The 13715-nt window shown below is 51.4% G+C and overlaps 1 protein-coding gene across 3 annotated transcripts in view; it reads left to right on the top strand.

The window, feature by feature from the left end:
• The first annotated feature begins 5398 nt into the window (after nt 1–5398).
• PPP6R2 (protein phosphatase 6 regulatory subunit 2) overlaps nt 5399–13715 on the top strand; it is a 99189-nt gene continuing 90872 nt past the window's right edge. For 2 of the 3 annotated variants that reach the window (XM_065626788.1, XM_065626790.1), the window contains exon 1: nt 5399–5482. The gene's annotated coding sequence lies outside the window, so the exon portion shown is untranslated. Of the gene's footprint in view, nt 5483–6294; nt 6384–13715 lie in introns of those variants that run through there. The other variant, XM_065626789.1, reaches the window with a different exon arrangement.

Here is a 13715-nt window from a genome sequence, read left to right as displayed (position 1 = left end):
CTCAGCAGGCTAATAATGGGCCATGGCCATGCTGAGCAAGGTGCGATACCCTCCAGACAAGGGGAGTGTGTGGCTTAAGTGTGAAGAAACAGGACGTCAAGGTAATCGAGTGTAAAAAAAATAAAACCCAAGAGGATGCTGCTGGTTAGCACAGTGTGTGATGGTCTCACCGCATCGTTAGCCTAACCGTGGTATTACTGCTGTTGGGGAAACAATTTCTGACCCGCCGCTGTTTGGAAAACAATTTCTGCCCGCATGTGGCTGCCGCGCCATAACACACACAGGATATCTGAGGGAAGGCTGGGCATTTGATCTTTACTTTGATACCTCCCGATGATTTACACAAGCTGAGGACATGCCCCAGGGTGGTTTTGGTTTAATGTTGTCTAAACACAAAAGCTTGTATAATTAATTTCCTCAGCTTGCCTCAAACAAAAGCAGAGTCTGAGCCCTGATGGGTATCTGGCTCTGCAGCCCTTCTGCGAGGGGGGTGCTGGTCCTGTGCTCCTCCGGATTTCTGCAGAGAAAGCTTCAAAATGGTCTTTTCTCCAAGAGAAGCGTTTAAATCTGCTCTGCGTGGAGGGCTGGGCCTTCTGAGCCTTCGGTCTCTACCAAACAGCTCATCCCAGGCCCGCAATTTGCAGCCGTTGAAGCGCCTCTACGCCGCTGGACCATATTTGGGCAATAAAGGTCCCGCAGAACTCGAGAAAGCTGCAGATCTGATCCTCTCCAAAGCTCCGGCCTCGCCGGAGATACCGCGCTGCGCAGGGCCAGCACGGCGGGTTTGCACGGCTCCTAAGCAACCCGAGTAAATAGAACATTTCGCAACCTTAACCACAGCGGTTGCTACACTTTCATCTATAATTATCTTTTGCATCAGAGCTCTCAAGAGCAACCGGCCTACCAGATTTTGCAGGATATTTTGCATTCAGCTTTAGTTCGCCTGCCTTTCCTCTTGCAATGCCAGTCAGGATAATATTCCCCAGACAAGAGGAGAAACATAAATACCCTGCAGACCAGAGGAACGTGCAATACGCTGTAAGCCAAGAAATGTCAGCTCGCCGGCCTCACTTCTGATTGCTGTTTATATTCTGTGCACTTCAGAGCTTTGTTATGTGAACAAGGCCTTATAACGTGCTCCAAAAAGTGGCCAAATATAATTCTCGGGGTTTGGAAAGCCCAATACACAAATTATATTTAGGAAAAGAGCTTGTGACTCCAGTAGGATGAACTAAGACTTTTCCCCCCTCCCTTCAGCGTTTCTCAGAATTACTGTCAAAACCGCAGCTTGGCGATCCTGATATAACATCTCCTCCAGGCACCAGATCACACTTCATTTCAAAGCCAAGAATAGAGCCCAGCATTCTTGATCATCCACATCCTATTTCTGGGCGTGCAGTCTCCTAGCAAAATGTGCACCTAAGCCCGCTCTAGGTGTGAGGCTTAGTAAGGCTCAGGCTCATTCCTCTGGCTGCAGAGCCGGGGAGCTGAAACCCAAAACGCTCGTTGCGCTGTGGGTCTGGAGATACAAGGATCCATACTCTGCCCAAGTCTTTGCTGCAGCGATCCTTGGGTTTCTGACAAAAACTCTGGTTCTCATGCTTTTTCGCCAAACTTCAAGTTCCGAATCAAAACTTCCTTAGAACCGGGTTTGGCGCTTCAGAGATACAAATGAACCCTGGCTAGCTGGTAGTCCAGCAAGTCACACAACAAGACGCGATTTAATGTCCTGGCTGCTTGATGTGTAAATGGAGTTGAGTTAAAGAGCAGCAGCTTTTCAAGTTCAGAGCTGTATGTTAACAACATCGTTTTGGTTCATTTTGAACCGACGGGAAGCACATGCTCGATGCTAAGGAAGAAAGTGAGAGCGTGTTCACCCGCCTCGTAGGCCAAAGGCTGCAAATTTGCATATGCAGGATGAAGATGCAATTACATACGTTAATGATGGGGGTGCAAACCCGACGGAAGCCGGGCCAACCGCTGGGCCGGGACGTGGCCTTAGTCTGAAACCGTGGTGTTAGTCTGAAACCATGGTGTTAGTCTGGAACTGCGGCGTTAGTCTGAATCCGCGACGTTCGGGACGGGTCTGCAGCTGTGCAGGGAACACCATCGCGTCGGGAATCCATCCTGTACCCTTCCAGCACCTGCGAGGATGAGTTTTATATGTTACACGGTTGGTATTGTTTCTAAATTGTCTGTATCCGTTCTTGTTGGCGTCAACAACACGTCCATGACAAGCTGGCACGGTGACAACTTTGCTATCTCGGGGAGCTTGCGGCTGAGCTTCCGCGAGACTTTTGGACCTGGTGCGATGGCAGGCGGGCCCACTTCAGGGACCAGGCTCAGCTGCCTCCTCTCGCTCCGAGACGGGGAGAATCGAGGTCGCCGGCCAGGACAGCGGCTCCATCCCAGCGCCGGAGTTGCTGTTAATTTAAGCGGAGCTGGCACGTTTCTACCTTGCTCCTTCTTTCCGTTCATTCTGAGTGACTTTCAAAGCGATTGGTGGGGAAACCAGGCCGAGAGAAAACACTTCGTAAACAGCAAAGCTGTTTCTTTTTCTTATTCACAGGCTTTAGGATTTAAAAGTCAAGTCACGTTTTTGTAACCTGGTGAAATCACCGTACTGGCACAAAACAGTAAAAAATCCTTAGGAAATTAACTGTCAAACTGTGAGAGAGGCAGTACTGTTCTGAATGTATTTTCACTGTATTGGAAACTAAATAATCGTAAGATCACTCGAGATGCGTGTTTCTAAGTACACATCGGACTGAATGTGGACAGCACGAATTTCAATAAACAACTGCCCTGGAAATGCTAAAACTGTTGGAGGAAGGACACTAAATTATCAGCTCCTTCCTGTTTAGGAAAGCTGAAACATTGGTGAGAGGACAATATCATGATCATATTTTTCCGTACTTGCATCCCGGTGTGGATTTTAAGAACAGCAAAGGAAGTGAAACCCCAAATTACTGAATTTTCATATGTGCATGAGTAGGCAAAACGCTGATTTTTCTGTTTGAACACGCAAGAGGTCGTACCTGTGTTCAGCACCTGCATGTCAGCACGAGTAGCCGCGGAAGAGACGGATGGTTTGTTCGCAGAATATACCTGCCCTCGTAAAACAACCCGGGGCTCGGCCCCGTGGGTTATTTTGGGCACTGGAGCAGCTCTCCCCGTTCCAGTGCCTGCGTCCTGGCGGGGAGGTGAGCTGGCAGCCCCCACGTTAAGCTGTGTTTTAGTGCGCTTCGTAGAGCTGGGGGAGAAGGGGAGGCTGTTCCAGAAGCGGTGCTCTCGAAACCCGCTGGAGAAGGCACCAGGACACTCCTGGGGGCGGCTGGCACCTCGGGAATTCGCTTGGGTAGGCGGCAGCGTGTCCCCAGAAACCACAACACGCCACAAAAAATGCTTTATAAGCTCATTACCCTCCAGTAGGCAAAATAGAGAAATGAAACTTCTGAGGTTGTACTATTTTTTTCCTTCTTAATGGCCAACAAAGTGTTAATTACCAGCCTGGGTACCATTAAAAGTCTTGGAGCCCTTCCCTTCAAGCCCTTATAGTAAAAAACAAGCATAATCTAGAACTTTGGGCCATTTAGTTACAGGTGAAATTTTTGGTGGCATTTCTGTGGCAAAACCCCCAAGCCCCATAGTGTAAACAGGGCGGTATAAAACTGTTGATTTTTTTCCCATGCCTTGCTGGAAAATCCCCCATTTTCCCTTGTTCTCACCTCCATCCACTGGATGTGTTTGCACTTCCACGGCAGATCTGTCCACGGGTTCTAAAGCAGAGACGTCCACGTTAAATTTTAACCACGTGTATTAATATTTGCAGGGCCAAGGCCTAACTAAGCCTAGCGAAGAAGACAAGACGTAGCGGTAAATCTAAGGGCAGGAGCTCACTTTGGAATTAAGAGCAGAATTGGATGGGTTCCTGTTGGGTTCCTGTGTGGTGCTGGCAATTAAAAAGCTGTTTATTGAGGGATGAAGACAAATCTGGGCAAGGCCATAAGGAAATCTACTGAACCCAGCAGCAGCATGACTAAGAGATATCCCGGTACTATTCCCATCTGTCCCTTGGGTTGTCTCTTTCTCCTTCTTCTCCTCTTTTCCTTCGCTCTTCTTTCTCCTCCACATCCATCCCCACCCCCCAGGACGCGGCGGGCTGTGTCACCCAACATTCACCCCCCAGCCCCACAACACTGCTGGTCTCCAGCGCCTCCAGCACAGGCTGGAAGCAGCTCTGCAGAGAAGGACCTGGAGCCCTGGGGACAACAGGGTGACACGAGCCAGCGATGTGCCCGGTGGCCGATGGTGCCCGGGGTGTGAGGAAGAGTGTGGGCAGCAGGGCAGGGAGGTTGTTCCTCCCCCTCTGCTCTGCCCTGGGGAGGCCCCGTCTGCAGAACTGGGGCCAGTGCTGGGCTCCCCAGTTCGAAAAGGACAAGGAGTCACTGGGGACAGTCCAGGGAGGGACACAGAGATGCTGAGGGGTCTGGAGCATCTTTGTGCCGAGGAAAGGCTGAGAGAGCTGGGGCTGCTGAGCTGGAGAAGAGAAGCTGAGAGGGGTCTGATCACTGGGCTCAATATCTCCGGGTGGGTGTCAGAGGATGGAGCAGACTCTGGTCAGTGGTGCCCAACGCCAGGGTGAGGGGCAACGGGCACAGACTGAAACACGGGAGGGTCCGTGTGAACAGGAGGAGAAACTTGTTTGCTGGGAGGTGCCAGAGCCTGGAGCAGGCTGCCCAGAGCGGGTGTGGAGTCTCCTTCTCTGAGACATTCAAACCCCCTGGGATCCTGTGCGATCTGCTCTGTGACCCTGCGTGAGCAGGTGGGCTGGGGATCCACAGAGCTCCTGCAGCCCCCCAGCCCGGGGTGCTGACTCGGGGGTTCCTCCCCGCAGCTGCCCGGGGATCACAAGGACCTTCCGCTCCTGTGTCCCTTTACTGAAACGCAGCGGCCACAGAAGGACTCCCGCTGTCCCCAAGTCCCGCCCCCCCGGTGTGCTGCCCTCCTCCCGTCCTGGGGCTGTGTCCCCCGCGGGGGCCTGCCCGCCCGTCACGAAGAACCACCCCGGGGCCTGTCCCCGTCCGCAGGCTCCGACCTGTCCCCTCGTCCCCAGCCCCGTAACCCGATGCTGCGGCCGCCCCGCCTGCCCCGGCCGCTCCCCGCCCCCGGCCCGGCCCGCGGCCCCGCCCCCCCGCCCGGCCCCGCCCCCGCCCGGCCCCGCCCCCTCCCCGGGCCCCGCCCCCTCCCCGGCCCCGCCCCCCGCCCCCCCGCGCGGCGCTGGGCAGCAGCGGGGCCGCCGCCATTTTGGAGGCAGCCGGAGCTCCGCGCCCGCCGCCTCGCCGCCCGCTGTCAGCGCAGCCCCGGCCGCCGCGCCCCGCCTCGCCCGCGGCCCATGCCCGCCGGGCCGCCGGCCCTCGCAGCCAGGCAGCGCGCCAGCGGCCCCGCCGCGGGGCGGAGCGCAGCCCCGCACCCTCAGCAGGTGAGACCCGCGGCCGAGCCCGCCGCCCGCGCCGCCGAGCTGTCACCGCCGCCCGCCCGCCCTCCCGCCGCCGGGCCCGAACCGGGGCTGCGAGCGGGGCGGGCCGGGCCGCGGGCTGCGCCCCCCGCGGCCGCTTCCGCCTTGCTGCGCGGGGCCGGGGCGGCGGGCCCAGGGCCGCGGGGGCGGTGCGAGGCCTGGCCGCCCCCCCCCGGCCTCCGCGGCGGCACCGGCCCCGACACCCCCTGCCCGCCCCGGGGCGCCCGAGGGGCCGCTCCCCGCTCCGGAGGAGCCGCTCCCCGCTCCGGAGCGCTGCCGGGCCGCAGGGCCGCGCCGGCGGCCTCGGGCTTGTTTTTTTGGGTTTTTTTTTGATTTTTTGTTTTGTTTTGTTTTTGTTTTTCCTCAGCCCGGAGCCGCCGGTACCGGCCGTGCCGCCCCTCTGCTCGCAAAGCTCCGTTTGCGAGTCCTGGCTCTGCCCCGCCGGCTCGTTCCGTGCCATATCTGGGTTAAATCAGACTTTCCGCACGTGTCACAGTTTTCTTTTTTTTTTTTTTTTTTTTTTTATGGGGGGGGTGGGGGACGCGGGGATCCCGGTTTTGGCGCCTCCCGCCGGGGCAGCCGTTTTGGTGACAAGGGCGGGGGGGTCGCGCTGCTGGGGACCCGCCGGCCTCGCCGGGCTCTGCCTGCAAAGAAATGTCACCGCGCCGGGGTTCGCGTACAGAAGGTGCGATGGGAGCCGCGGCCGGGCTCACCCCGCTGGGGAACCTCACCAAAAGATGACTTCTTGACAAGCCCAGCGAGGGCTCCCTTCCCCATTTGAAGGCCTCGTTTCACGCCAGTTAAAAAAAAAAAAAAACAAACTAGGAAGTGAAAAAGAGAAACTGAGAACTTGGAGGCATCCAAGGTATTTTTCGTATCGTTTCCCACTTACAAGTTAATATTTAAAAAACTGAAGCCTGTTTTCATAACGGCCTTTATTTTTGCCCTCAAAAAACCCGAGGAAGTTGTGATTCCAGTCCTGTGCAGGGCTGCACGTTGGAGGCCGAACATGTAAACACTCCCTAGCAGGTTTTGTGATGAAGCGCTGTTGCGAGAATGATGGGAGAATAAACATGGTTGGTTTCTCTTATTACTCTGACACTTAAAAGCAAACGGTCGACCAGAATACTTGAGTGGTAAAACAAATCTGGTGGATGGTAATATAGTGATTTCCATAGCAACCAATGGTGATACCATGGTAAGCAAAGTTTAATTTTGGAATGGGCAGTATTGTCACGTAATGGTCTGTATGGGTTTGAGTGACCCCAGTAAACATGCTTGGGAGCAGATGACTGAGGGTTGGATAAGAACAAAATGGTCTGAAATTGAAAGCTGGCTTTGTTTTTCCTGCGTTCGATCTGCAGACAGATTTCTGGTGACTTTTGTACTTTCTTTGTATCTCATTGCAAATTTGGGGACCGAGGGCAACGTCCTGTCTGGAAATGGTGGAAAATTCGTGGTGCTGCAGCCGTTCGTGGGAAGAGCTGGGGCTGTAGTAAGCGGTACCAGGCAGGTGGAGCAGCAAACGGAGGAGGTTTGAGGAGGTCCCTGCAAACCTCAGACCGGGGAGCGTTTGGTCTGGGGGTGGCGTGGGGCACCAGAGCATCCTCCTGAACCCGCTGTTGGCTGTGTTGGTGGAGGGACGGGCTGAATTTCTTGAGTTCATAGGTCAGAAGTTGGAGGCTGTCAAAATGAATAGCAAAGAGAAAGCTGTCTTTAAAATCTTATGTTTGGTGGTTTGTTGGTTTGGTGTGTTTTGTCGTTTTTTTTTTTTTCCTAGTAAGCATCCTCGATCTGTAACTGATTTTCAGAAGGCTCCAGGTTGCTGTCAGGAGCGGCACAGCCTCTTTTGCCATGCTGGGGGATACAGCAGAATTTCAGCAAATTCCTTTACATTGAGGAGCGGGACGAGCTTTCTTACCCCGTGTTTCTGATAATAAGGTGTGCGCAAGTGTGAGTGTAAAAGCTGTAGATTACATGTTGGGGAAAATGACTTCAGAGACATCATCGAGTAGGATGTTTTCTTAACACCGCGGCTTGGAGTCTGAAGTGTTGGTGCCTGAAGGGCAAGAGCTACAACGGTGTTATAAGCTTAGCTGTAAAAACTGGAATGCCAAAATGGAAGAGTATTTTGTTATAGTAAATGTTTCTGGGACAATAGTAGAATGACAAGAAGAACTGGGAAACTGGGGTGTAAATGTCACGGCGAAAAGGGGTGAGGTCAGCGGGTTGAGAGCGAAGCAGGAACTGAGGGGTTGACAGAACTTCTGAGAACTTCACAGGGAGGGATGTTTGTGGGGGGTCTTGTTTTGCTGGAGTAAAATTATTGAAAAGCTGATTAGGGAAAGCAGAGCTAATAGGCTGTGTTAATGAGCGATGTCGCCGAGCAGTCAGATACAGAGCCACGGTTCACTCCCAGCCCTATTTATAGGGTAATGCGTTTCTGGTCTTAATTATGCCTTATGGGCCGGGAGTGGGTTTGACTTTGTTACCCCCTTTTCACGGAAAATCTACAGATGTCGGTGGGTTTATATAAGGCTCAGGGAAAGAATGTGGCCTCTGTGTGACCAGGAGGAGCAACAAAGGAACTTAAGTGTCTTCTTTGATTCAATATTATTAGAAGCAAAAGTATGTTGTCTTTTCTGGCTGCCGTCATGTTTCTAGGGCGCTTGTTTCTTTAATTGCGATTTTCTCTTTCCCTGTCTGCTGTGTTCCTCCCACCATCCTCCCCTCCCCCTGTGATGGACTTTTCTGCTCCTTGTTTTGAGCAGCTAAACCAGCCAGCAGTGCAATAACCAATATTGACATTATTATTACATGCTTTGGCTATTTTTACCTGTGTGTTAACTCTGGTGCGGGGGCAAATAAATATTGGTTATCTCAGAAAACGAAGCTTTCATAGCCAAGGTTCAAAATCTCAGACTAAAAAAGCTTGGATTTTCGTGGAATTCGGGTCAGGTCTGCAAATGGGAAATTTGACATTGCTGGCTGAATTGACAGTGACGTTTCTCTCTTTTTGCTTGTTAATGCCATTTAGTCCTAGATAAACTGAGACAGCGCAAGTGGTTACAATAATAAATGGCTACATAGGAATGCCTGAAGCCTGACTGAAATTGTCATCTTTGGCAGGGGTTCTGCAGAATAAACGGCGTGCGGCACCGCGCTTGGGAAAGGGGTGTCAGCAAAGGGAGCTGAGCGGCTGGGGAAGGTGCTGGCGCAAGAGGGAAGTTAAAATCATTCACCGAGCGTGGCAGCTCTGCAGCTGTTGAACTGTGGCTGTTAATTCTCCCTGCCGATTTCTTTTTTCCCCATTTCTGCCCGTTTTCTGGTCCCGTGCAGGGCTGGGAGCTCCGCAGGGGCCTCTGCGTGTCACCATGTCGCACATCCCGCGTTTCTTACCCTTCTGTCCGTGTCCTGCGCTTAAGGACACGATCTCACCTGGACAGCAGAGAAACCGAAAGGCGTGAGAAAATACCGTGGTGGTGAAATGGCAAAGTTCAAGAAGTTAGTTCAGCCAAACGGGCAGAGCTCAGAACTGTTTCCTTACCGAGGCAAACTCAGAACCTTTCACGAGCTCTTGTCCTGGTAGGCAACTGCGTGGTTTGCAAAGAAAACTTCGAAAAATATCGATCAGTTGAATTCAAGGTTCGTGTTCAGTTGGCAGATCTCTCTGCTGCTCTTTCCAGAATGCCTGTGCTACTTGTCTTTTTTTAATGTATATTTTATTTCAGTTCTGCAGCTTGCTGCTGTTCAGAGCACTGTGGCCTGCAGTGACACTGATAACCATTAAGTGACTCTGATTCTGGTGTTGTTTGGCAGAATTAGGAGCAGCAGCAGCGCGGGGACAGGCGCTGCTGCTGGGAGCAGGACAGAGAACCGCGGAGGCTGCAGCCGACAGGGAGGAAGAGGGAAATACAACACAAGATATTTCAGTTTCGGTTTTGTCTTTGATTTTTCTCTGCTTGACTTAATTATGTTAGCTGAGAAAATGTGTGACGAGTATGCCTTGGCATTTGGTGATAAGCGACTTAGATTCTCTTCTGCGTAGCAGTTTCTTCCTTTCTTTTCATTCCTCATAGTCTTGCAAAACCTCCAGATTGTTTCAGCTTCTTCCTTCAATGTGCAGCAGGGTGGCATGAGAAAGGTCATATTTCTTTAGCTGTTTACTTTTCTTCCCTCAGAATATCCTCTGGTGTGCCACCTGATAGATGATTTTATGGCAAGACACATTTCTTTTTTTTTTTTAGAAGGACAATTGAGACTCTAAACTAACAGGTTGGAAACTGTCTCCTGATTCCCGAGCTGGAGGACCAAGGGTGCAGTTCCACAGCGACATCCGCGGGCCCGCTCCAGGTTGCCATGTGTTGGCATTAATATTTGTGTCACCATGTGGTGCGGTCCCTGGATGTCCCCTGCTCGAGGGGTTCTCAGCTGGATCAGCTCCTCGTGTAGTTGCACAAGCGATGGTGACACAAGGGAGGACGCAGGAACGTGTGAGCCGGGAAGGAGAAGAGTTATAAGGGCTGGATTTAAATAGGGTGGGGTTCAGTTTAACTAATCCGGGTTTGGAGCACAAGGTGTTGCTGGTTTGTCCCACGGTCCCAGGCTGGCCCAAGCCTTCCTCCCCTTCCCCTCTTCATCTGCTGCTGCTTTACTTGGCTGACCAGGCGGGGTGGGAACAGATGAGCTCCGCTGCTGGAGCCTCTGCCGGGCAGTAAAACGGCTTGGGAATGGTGGGGCTGCAGGGGTGGTACTGGTAACAAGAGCCAGGATTCTGCGTTAGATTCAATCAGACTAAGCCTAGAATGAAATATTCAGGTCATGCTCAGTCCCAGGACCTCAGCTCCTGAGTACCTGATTAATGGGCAGCAGATGCTCAGTCAGCACTCAACAAATTAGAAAATACTAAATGATCATTCCAGCTTAGTTCTATTGCATCTTATCCTTTTTTTTTTTTATATGAAATGTTGTTCTTCTTAGTGCTCAGTTGTTTTTTACTACTTCTTCATTCTCCCAGTCCTTCATTATATTGCTTTTTAACATTACCGTGTCCATGGTATATCCAATTTTTTTTTTAAATTTTCATCATGACTTTCTAAGCCTTTTTTTCCCCCCCCCTAACATTGTGTTTCAGACTCTGCCTTCACTTTCCAGGGGCTGGAGCCCTCTCACCAGAGTTCACACACATTACCTATAGTGCACATGTCTACATCCGAGGAACCTGGTCAGGATTCCTTTTTTAGTCAACGGAGGGAAACAGATGCTTATTTTCTCTTGATGCAAAAGTCTGAAATAGAGCAGAGTTTTGCTGTACAAGTGCTCATTTCTCTCCTGCTGCACGGGGAGTCTGGCTGACTAATTCACATTAGTCATCCGGAGCATAAATACCTGAGCGTTCTGGGAGGCAGCTCCAGGTGCAGGACACTCGGCAGAGGTTCTGTGGGGACCTCCTGGCCGGGGGGGGTGTCCCCTCCTCACCCTGGTTCCATTCCAGGTGAAGGCCACCGGGTGTGTTCTGCAATGCGCTCGGCCCTTAGCACTGTTTGATGAATCTTCTTCCTCTTTCATGGCTGACTGAAGAGGTTTGAGAGCAGCGTCTATAAATGATTCAGAATCATATAGTTGTCTATTTAAGACTAATACAACAAAACAAACTGCACTTTTTTGTGGTGTGCGTGACCGGCAGGGTTGTTTCCCAGGCCCTGCTGCAGCCGTGGGGCTGGCAGCTGGAGGAGCAGCTGCACGTGGTGCTATCTTCCGAGCTCGCGTCGCGAAGATCAGTAACGCCCTGGTGCAGAACGCAGGATTTGTCCGTGTTTCTTCAGTGCTTGGCATGGAGAGGATCCTCAGCTGAAAAGTGGTTTATCACTCTTCTAGGGAATGTAAATATTGAGTTTTTTCCTTGTGCTGTTCTCTAAAGACTGTTTAATTATGACCAGGCCTAGAGACTGTTTGGTGTGTCTGAGTTTTGTGAAGGCTCAAGGCCGGAGGAGCAGGGTAGTTTACAAAAATACGAAGGGATGCCAGATTTTGCAGGAAGGCGCGTAATGTTTTAGGGCTGCGGTGCCAGGAATAAATGCATATTCAGTTTCATTGATATTACACTGTACCCACTGTTTCCTCTTACAAAATAGGCAGCTAATGTCAGTACTCCTGTTTTTCCTGTTTCTTCTGTCATGTCTCTTCTTAGCTAACTGTAGTCCCTCTAAAATAACTGTTAATTAGTGTCAATATCTGTAGTGCTTTCAGTGTGGCCGCTTTTATCCACTGTCCCGTTTTCCCCTCCATTTTCAATAGCAGCGCTGGTAGAGAACGGCGTGTTTTGCAGAGAGGGACCTCACCGCTTCGACTTCAGTTTTCATGAGTGAAATGTTTTTACTTAATTGAAATGAACTTATAAGGGCTGTTTTTTTAAAATACCTGGAAGAAAATGTTGGAATGAAGCGGTGCAGTTCCCGAGAACAAAACTGTTTAATTATTTTTAGTCTTGGAAGAGAACAGCTAGTAAAAATATTGAGCGTATGCTTGGGGTTTAGATATATGCGGGAGTTTTTACAAGGAACTGGGAAGTGAAACTGAATCACCTGGTAGTCACAGGCCATGCGAGAGCGACATCGTTGCATAATCGCGGTTTGTTGTTAGAGCTGCTGGACTGTGCCCTGGTCATGGATATATTATTTTGGGAAAAGCAGAAACTTCGCCAAATCACTAACAACCAAACACCGGACCTAGCGTTTGGAGAAACAGGAGGATCTCAAAGGCTGGTGATAAAAAGAAACAAACTTCTGGTGACCTCATTGTTTTAGTTCTATAGATGGGCAGGTCTTGCTGCAAGGAGGTCGCTGCAGTTCGTGTGGCTTGACTGGTTTAAACTCATGGGGAAGAGATGGAGAAGACCAGGTGGTGCTGGTGAAAGGGCTGTGAAAAGTCATGTCGGTGCAAAGTCATGAGCCAAAGTAACATGGAAAGTATTATGTAGTTATTGGAATGGATGCTATGCCTGAAAATGGCAAAATATTCTGCGTGTTAGGGACAATTTTGAGGTATGTGATTAAAGAAAATAGCAGGGCAGAAAAAATTAAGAACCATACTGGTATATGTTTAAAAAAAAAAAAAAAAGCAAGGGAAAGTCTCATGATACCCGTGGAATTCTAAAATATTTCTTGTTCACAATTTTTGGCGTATATAGAACTTGTGAAGCTTGATGTCAGGGATACCGATCAGGCCAAGAGTTTGTGTGGGTGTTTCACCTGTTTAAAGAAGAGGGGAAAACATTTGTCTGTGTAATGCCTAACACCCCTTAACGCACTGGGAGTACATTGGTGGAACTGAGAGAAGCCCCTCCTGCATTTTCTCCTGTTCTTCAGCACGTTGTATTCCTGCAGTCCCACACTGGGTTTTCTGTACGCGGTTCTGAGGCAGCTTGCAGGGACCGGGCACCACAAACTTTACAGTGGTATTTCTCACTGGGACCCCAGGGCGCTTCCCTTCCCCTCACTGCTCCGGTGTTCGTACCCGCGCTGGCAGATGCAGCAGCGGAGGGAAATTCAGCTTGAAGTCCAAACAGACCAACATCACAGAATGTTAAGGATTGGAAGGGACCTTGCAAGCTCATCCAGTGCAATCCCCCCGCCGGAGCAGGAACACCCAGAGGAGGTTACACAGAAGGTGTCCAGGCGGGTTGGAATGTCTGCAGAGAAGGAGACTCCACAGCCTCCCTGGGCAGCCTGGGCCAGGCTCTGGCACCCTCACTGGGAAGAAATTTCTTCTCATATTTAAGTGGAACCTCCTGTGTTCCAGTTTGCACCCATTGCCCCTTGTCCTATCATTGCTGTCACCCAGAAGAGCCTGGCTCCATCCTCCTGACACTGCCCCTTTCCATATTGATCCCCATGAATGAGGTCGCCCCTCAGTCCACTCTTCTCCAGCTCCAGAGCCCCAGCTCCTCAGCCTTTCCTCACCCGGGAGATGCTCCACTCCCTTCAGCATCTTCATGGCTGCGCTGGACTCTCTCCAGCAGTTCCCTGTCCTGCTGGAACTGAGGGGCCCAGAACTGGACACAATATTCCAGATGTGGCCTCACTGGGGCAGAGCAGAGGGGCAGGAGAACCTCCCTGACCTACTGACCACCCCCTTCTAATCCCCCCCAGGTCCCATTGCCCTTCCTGGCCACAAGGGCCCAGTGCTGGCTCATGGT

This window comes from Caloenas nicobarica, chromosome 1 (genome assembly GCF_036013445.1).
Source record: "Caloenas nicobarica isolate bCalNic1 chromosome 1, bCalNic1.hap1, whole genome shotgun sequence".
NCBI lineage: Eukaryota > Metazoa > Chordata > Aves > Columbiformes > Columbidae > Caloenas > Caloenas nicobarica.
Note: the sequence above shows the minus strand (reverse complement) of the source record. Positions and strands in the feature narration are given on the sequence as shown.